The sequence below is a fragment of the Anser brachyrhynchus genome, assembly GCF_964034855.1.
Source record: "Anser brachyrhynchus genome assembly, chromosome: 5".
NCBI classification, from domain to species: domain Eukaryota; kingdom Metazoa; phylum Chordata; class Aves; order Anseriformes; family Anatidae; genus Anser; species Anser brachyrhynchus.
The window spans coordinates 18,458,436-18,464,709 of NC_137699.1; positions in this window are offsets into that span (position 1 = coordinate 18,458,436).

The window sequence follows — 6,274 nt, forward strand, 5'->3', positions numbered from 1 at the left end:
CTTTCACTTTCAAGGTTTTACCCTCCCGAAGGGGCACGGGGGTGGCAGGGGACACGGTGATAGCCGACTCAGCCGCGGCGAGTGGCAGCGCACGCCGGGCAGGCCGCGCTCAGCACCCCACCCCCACCGCACACAGCCACCCAGAAGAAAATATCCCAGCAGAGCAGCAAAATGGTGGCCAGGGCTTCCCCCGGCACCTACGGGGAGATGAGCCGGGGGGGGGGGTGCCAGCAGCCACCCGTGCCCACCAGGGCCGCCGTGCCGTGCTGCGCCGTGCCATGCGGCGAGGACAGCCCGTCCACGCGTGACGTGCGGCCGCACGGCCCCGCTGTAAATAACTCCCGGCCCCCAGCCCCGCCGGGCTGCCTGTACCTGAGAACGCCTCACTTTGCTTTGTTTCTGGTAAAAAGCCTCCTTTAAACTACTCCTCGCTTTTCCACGGGCTGATAGGGGAGCTCGGGGCCCACTGGAAAATACCAGAGGCGAAGCCAACCCGGCTGCTCCGCGGGAGAAACGGCTGGGCCCAAAGCAGAGCAGGAAGGCCGTGAACAACGGGGGCTCACGCTGCCTTGCGTGGGCCCACCCTGAGCACAGACATCAGCTCCGGGCTGATCCCACCTTGGGGGCACCCACCCGCGGCACGGCGCTCGCCGAAGCGTTGCCGGCGGGCTTTGCGGCGGCGCCGGGGGTCTCACGGCTGCAGCACGCACGCTGCGGGGCCGCGCAGCATCTCCAGTGCGTGACCTCGGGGGAAGCGGTGCCAAGGCTCACAGGGCATGTTGGTGCACGGCTGCGTGCTTACGTAACCTCTCTGCACGGAGTATCTGCCCGCCGTCCTAGCTCAGTGCTGTGCGTGACCGCTCGTCTCCATTTTGTCTTCGCCCGCGCGGAGCGCGCGAGGCCCACGGAGCTCACTTCCCCTCGCGCTCGGCAGCCTGTGGGGCCGACCCGGGGGGTTTCTCGGCCGCTCCCCATGCCTGCCCCCGCGCCTGGCTGTTGGCTGCGTACGCGGGACACGCAGCTCTGCTCTCGCAGCGTACGGAGGCCGGGGAGGTTTCGATTTTTAATAAAGCAGCACGTGGTGACCCTGCGGTCGCAGGCCTGAACTCAGCCTGCCCACGACGCACAACTCGGGGATCCCGTTTAGTCAACTCAGGGAGCCCATTTAAGCTCCCAACGCCTCCGGAGCGAGCGGCTGGCTGGGGGCGCCGGCAGGAGCCGCCTCCGGGGAGCGCTCCCGCTGCCTGCCCCCCGCAGCAGCCCGGAGGTGCCCGCAGCCCCGGCCCCGCTGCGGGTGGGTGCCGAGCCCCCCCCGCCACCCCTCAGGAGCCGGCGCTCCGCTCACACGCGGGGCCGGGGCCGGGGCCGGCGGGAGCGGCGTTGGCGCGGGGCCCGGGGGAGCCCCCGGCGCGGCGCGGGGCGGCGCGGCCGCAGGAAGCGCCCATTAGCACGGGCCAATGGCGGCGCCGGGCTGTTACCGGGCGGGCCGGGCAGATCTCGCCGCCCGGTCCCGCCGACACAAAGGGGACCGGCCCGGGGGGCGAGCGCCGCACGCGCCGCCGCTGGGCTCCCCGCGGGGCTCCGCGGCCCCCGGGCCCTTCCCCGCCCGGGGCCGCCCCGCACCTGCCCGGCCGGGTCCCGCCCCGCCGCTACCTGCCCGCCGGGCGGGGGGGGCGGCGCCCTAACGGCCTCTTAACGGCCTCCTAACGGCCCTTAACGGCCGCCCACGGCCAGGGGCCGGTCCGTCGGACCGAGCCCGGGGCTGTCAGTCAGTCAGCCGGTCGGTCTGTCAGTCAGCGCCCTGCCCCGCTGGTAGCGCGCTGGGGCTGCCGGCGGCGCTCGCTCCCTTCCCTCCCGCCCCGGTGCCGGTGCCGGTGCCGCTCCCGGTGCCGGTGCCGCCGCCCCGCCCCGCTCCTCCCCAGCCCCGCCCCGCCCCTCTCCGGCACTTTCTCATGACGTCACCCCGCCCCGCGCGCCGCCGCCGCCTCTGACAAAGGGAAGCCGCGGGCGCGCGCATTCCTGGCGTGCCGCCGGGCCGCGGGCACGCGCCTCCCGCCCCTCTCCCCCGGGCTCTCGGGAGCGCGCCTCCCTGCCCGCGCACCTGCCGGCGGGGTGCCACGGGCCGCTGGCCGTGGGGGCCGGGCGCTCGGCCCCGCAGCCCCCCGCCCTGCCCCGCCCCGCCCCGCCGCCCCCGCCCCGGCAGCGCACCGGCCCCGCGGCGAGGTGCGGGTTCTCGCTCACCCGGCTTGGGCACGGGGAGAGGGGCCTCTGTCAGCACCTGGTGCCCGGCGAACGCGGGCTGGATGCTCTCGGCTTTGTGTTGACTGCAGGAGCGGTCCCATCGCTGGGGAGCCCGTCTGCCTGTGTGGGAGTGCCTTGGAGCAGGCTGTTGGATGTAGGTGGGGTGGCCGCGGGGACCCGCAGAGCGTGCCTCTTACCGCACGACGCCTCTTACCGCTCCGCGTCCTCTGTCAGAGGCTGAGAAGCGAGGCTGAGGAGCGAAGGACGCCTGCTTCGCCAGGAAGCGGTGCGCCGGGCGCTATAAGTGACTAAGGACAGGATTTGGGATATCCCGCCGACAGAGCTGCGGTTAGGGCAGCAGTGACAGGAGATCCTCTTTAGCACCTGGAGGTCCACGAGCAGCTCCTGCTGTTTGAGCAGCCGGCACCATGGCGGTCCCAGCGCGAGGAGCGCCGCGCTGCCTGCTCGGGGACACCCGGCGGCCGGCACTGCTGCGGCACCCGCGCCCTGCCGCTGTCCCTCGGCGCCCTCCCGGCAGCGCGGCCTCCTCCGCTGGGCTCCCCGGCGGAGGGTGGATCGGCGCTTCTCTGAGGGGCAAGCGTGCGCTCTTTGAACCTGTAGGGATCATTTGGCTCAGAACCAAGGCGAAAACACTGGGTTATAATTCCGACCCGAAGCATAGATGACAAAATGATAAATTTGCAAAACTCAGGCGTTTCTTTCAGAGCACATGGATTCAATGGGAGTATTACCATCAACATCAAAGGGAGCAGGATTGAACCTGTAATGTATAGCACTAATGACTACAATCAAATAAACTTACATTGCCTGGGTTTTCTGCTACCTTTTGCCTGGTGTGTGTGCGTGCGCACACTTTTATGTGCGTGCCAAATGAGTGCAGAGTGGATCTAGGGTGCTACCATTTTGAATCTGTGGCTGTTACACCAAACTGGTGAAAAATACAAATAATGACACGGGGTGACAAGCTGTAGGGAATCTCATCTGTTTGTTTCCATAAATCAGTAAAGGAAGTGAAGAACTGAAAACCCTGACAGATGAGATTATAATCCTAGCGAAGATTTAAGAAGTATTTATGCCTAATTTGATCTACTTGTGGTAGCTGGTATTTTTTACATGCTTGCGGTGCGGCTCAATGTGATTAAAAAAGAGTATGGAATACTCTGCGAAACACACAATCCTATAGTTACATCTTTGTGTACTATTTATTTTATATTTACCATCTCTTGTTTGGAATAGCGTGCTACATGAATGGATAGCTGTTTGTCCCCTGTGGTTAGTTCTTACCTGTCTCACTAGGACAGTAGAGAATGTAAGGTATGATAATAGCCTCCTATTTAACTCAATTGAATTTCTTTTGTTGGCTAATTTTCATTTGTGTTTACATCATTTAGTAAATTGCTCAGATTTACAACCTTAAACTGTGGATGCTTCTTCTTGGGGGGGGGGGGGGTGGAATTGTCATTCTGACCATGTATTACATTTCAGAGGGATTCAAGTGAAAAGTCAAAATAAAACATGAATGACTAGCAGCTACATCAGAGATGTTTTGTTTCCCAAGTATAACATTTTCTGTGGTGTTAACGTTATCTTGGCCTAGCGTTTGTACAAATGTAGCAGCATCACTACTCACTTTCAAGGTAAAGAACAATCAAAATTACAATGTGATGGCACTCCACTCTAAATTGCCTCTGTCCTTTACATTTTCTTGATTCCTGGTCGGAGAGCCAAGAGGTTTTATCTAAGTGCTAACTCTGCAGCTCTCTGTTGGTAGGGCCACGGGTCACTCAGCAAATAGTAAGGCTCAGTCAGCACGTGTAACACCTCCACGCACTTGATGATGGCAGGGAAGTCTGTCATGATGCTGAAACCTTCGGGGTGGGGCTCTCATGGGATCCCCTAGTTACACTTGCATTGGGCTAAGAGGACGTATGGATGGACGCAGTGAGGTTGAGATCGTCTGATTCTCCACTGGAAAATGATACAGCAGGCAAAAGCAAGACTGCAAACACCTGAAGGGAGGGGAGGGGCGGGGAGGTAAACCTTACTATTTATTTCCAACCCAAAATACACCCAGAATCTCTGTTAGGCACAAGTTGTGTTCTGTGCATGTGTACCATGGCACAAGCACTAATAGTGGTGTCTTGAAACAGGCAGGCAATTTCCCAGAATATTATGGTGAGAAGGGAAGGATCTGGAAAAGGGGAATGGCTACATTTTTTCTTGAAATGCGCAATAAAGCCCCAACCTTATCTTCTCTTTAAAATGTGTATAGAGTTTGAGCATATTTTGTCCACAACCAAGGCATTTCATCAAATCCCAGCTTTGAATTCAGGCTGGGGCTGGAATTGGTTACAGAAGCTGAATCCTAGTGAAATGGTAGGATAACATCAGGAAAACTGTCTCAAGAAATACTGAGAATACTTTTTCCTACTTGTGGATCAATCCAGTGATGTAATACTATGATTTTCAGTGGTGGAAATGAGGCTGGATTGCAAATGATTTAGAAGCTCATTCAGTAAAAGATTTAAACACATGCTTAAGTCAAAATATGTAAGTACACCAGAACTACTCATATGCTTAAAAATTAAATACATATTTAAATGCATTGCTAAACTGGAGTCTTAGAGTACAGTTTGAAGTTAAAGTTAAACTAGTCTAGATGTTATCTGTTGCCAGAATTGATTAGTCTTCTAGTTTTCTTCTTCTCTGAAGCGGCTCATGCTGGAGTCAAACGGTGTTGGTATCTCACAGCACTGGTTGCTTCCTTAGTGACTTTGAAAAGTATTCCTCTTCTCATAAAAATACAAGTCTTAGTTAATACTAAAAATCAGTGGAGATGTGCTGGAGTCAACATCTGTACTAACATGTAATCCATATTTGATTTCACAAGCCGCAGCCTGCTAGAGAAAGAGCTAAGGAGAACCATTCCTAGGCTGGCTAAGATGTATTTCTTTCTTTTACTTATGGGCTCCCACATCCTCCTGTCAATAGCAAGGGGTGAGGAAACAGAAAACCAAGTATGTCACCAGAATCCAGATGGCTGCAACGCCAACAAGAAGAGACAGCGTGTTTTGAGGTGCTTCTCCTTCAAGGCAGAGGGCATTGTAGGCCCAGCAGCATCACTGGTGGGCTCTTGGCCTCACTGAAACAAGCACAGAGAGATTAGGACTTTGCCACTTCTCTTTGGCCCTCCATGAAGGTTTTGCTGCGAGCAGGAAGACCACATTATCTCCTGGCAAATCAATAGAAATTTTTCTGGAATAAATGAGACTCACGTCTCTTCAGAGGACCTGAGACAAAGGCAGGTGGGCCCCTGGGAAGGTTAGGGCTTCCTGGACCAGTTCTCTGGAAGTCGTGGGCTGGGTGAGATGGTGCTTGCAGAGTTCTCTGCATTTTTTAGGGTGGTCAGATCTGGGTGTCTCAGTACAAACACTTAAAGGCAGTGGAGAACATCCTTCTGGCAAACTTTCGTAGAAGTAGGAAGACTGGGCCCTGCGGATTTCTGTCGTTTGTGCTACAAGCAAGCACTCGGCTGCCTGACGGTGCTGGCTTTGTGATAGGGCTCTGTACAAAACTCCATCATACTTCTAATCAAATGTTTCCATTGGCTTTAATATATTGTACCCATCAGATTACAGATGCTCAGTGACAATCCAGCCTTCAACACACAGCCTCATGTATCCTTGTTCCTGCCATGCACCCAGCTCTGTTTTGCTGGCGTTGGTTCCGGTTGTGCAGCCCGTAGGGGTTTTGGTGGGGGGGTGGAGCGTTCGAGTTAGACTGATTTGAACAACTAGGCCAAGGAACATCAAGCAGTAAAATAAAGTCCTGATGACATATTTGAACTCTTGTAGACCGTGGGTTATCCGATATGCAAGGTCACTGCTATTCTCTGGGGAAGTTTAAAAGAATCTGCTCCTGTTTCAAGCTTAAAGGGCCCTTCTTGGCAATGCGAGGGTGCAAATTCACTTTGTCTTAAGCATAGGCAGTTCTGCGTAGGTGAATGTATCAG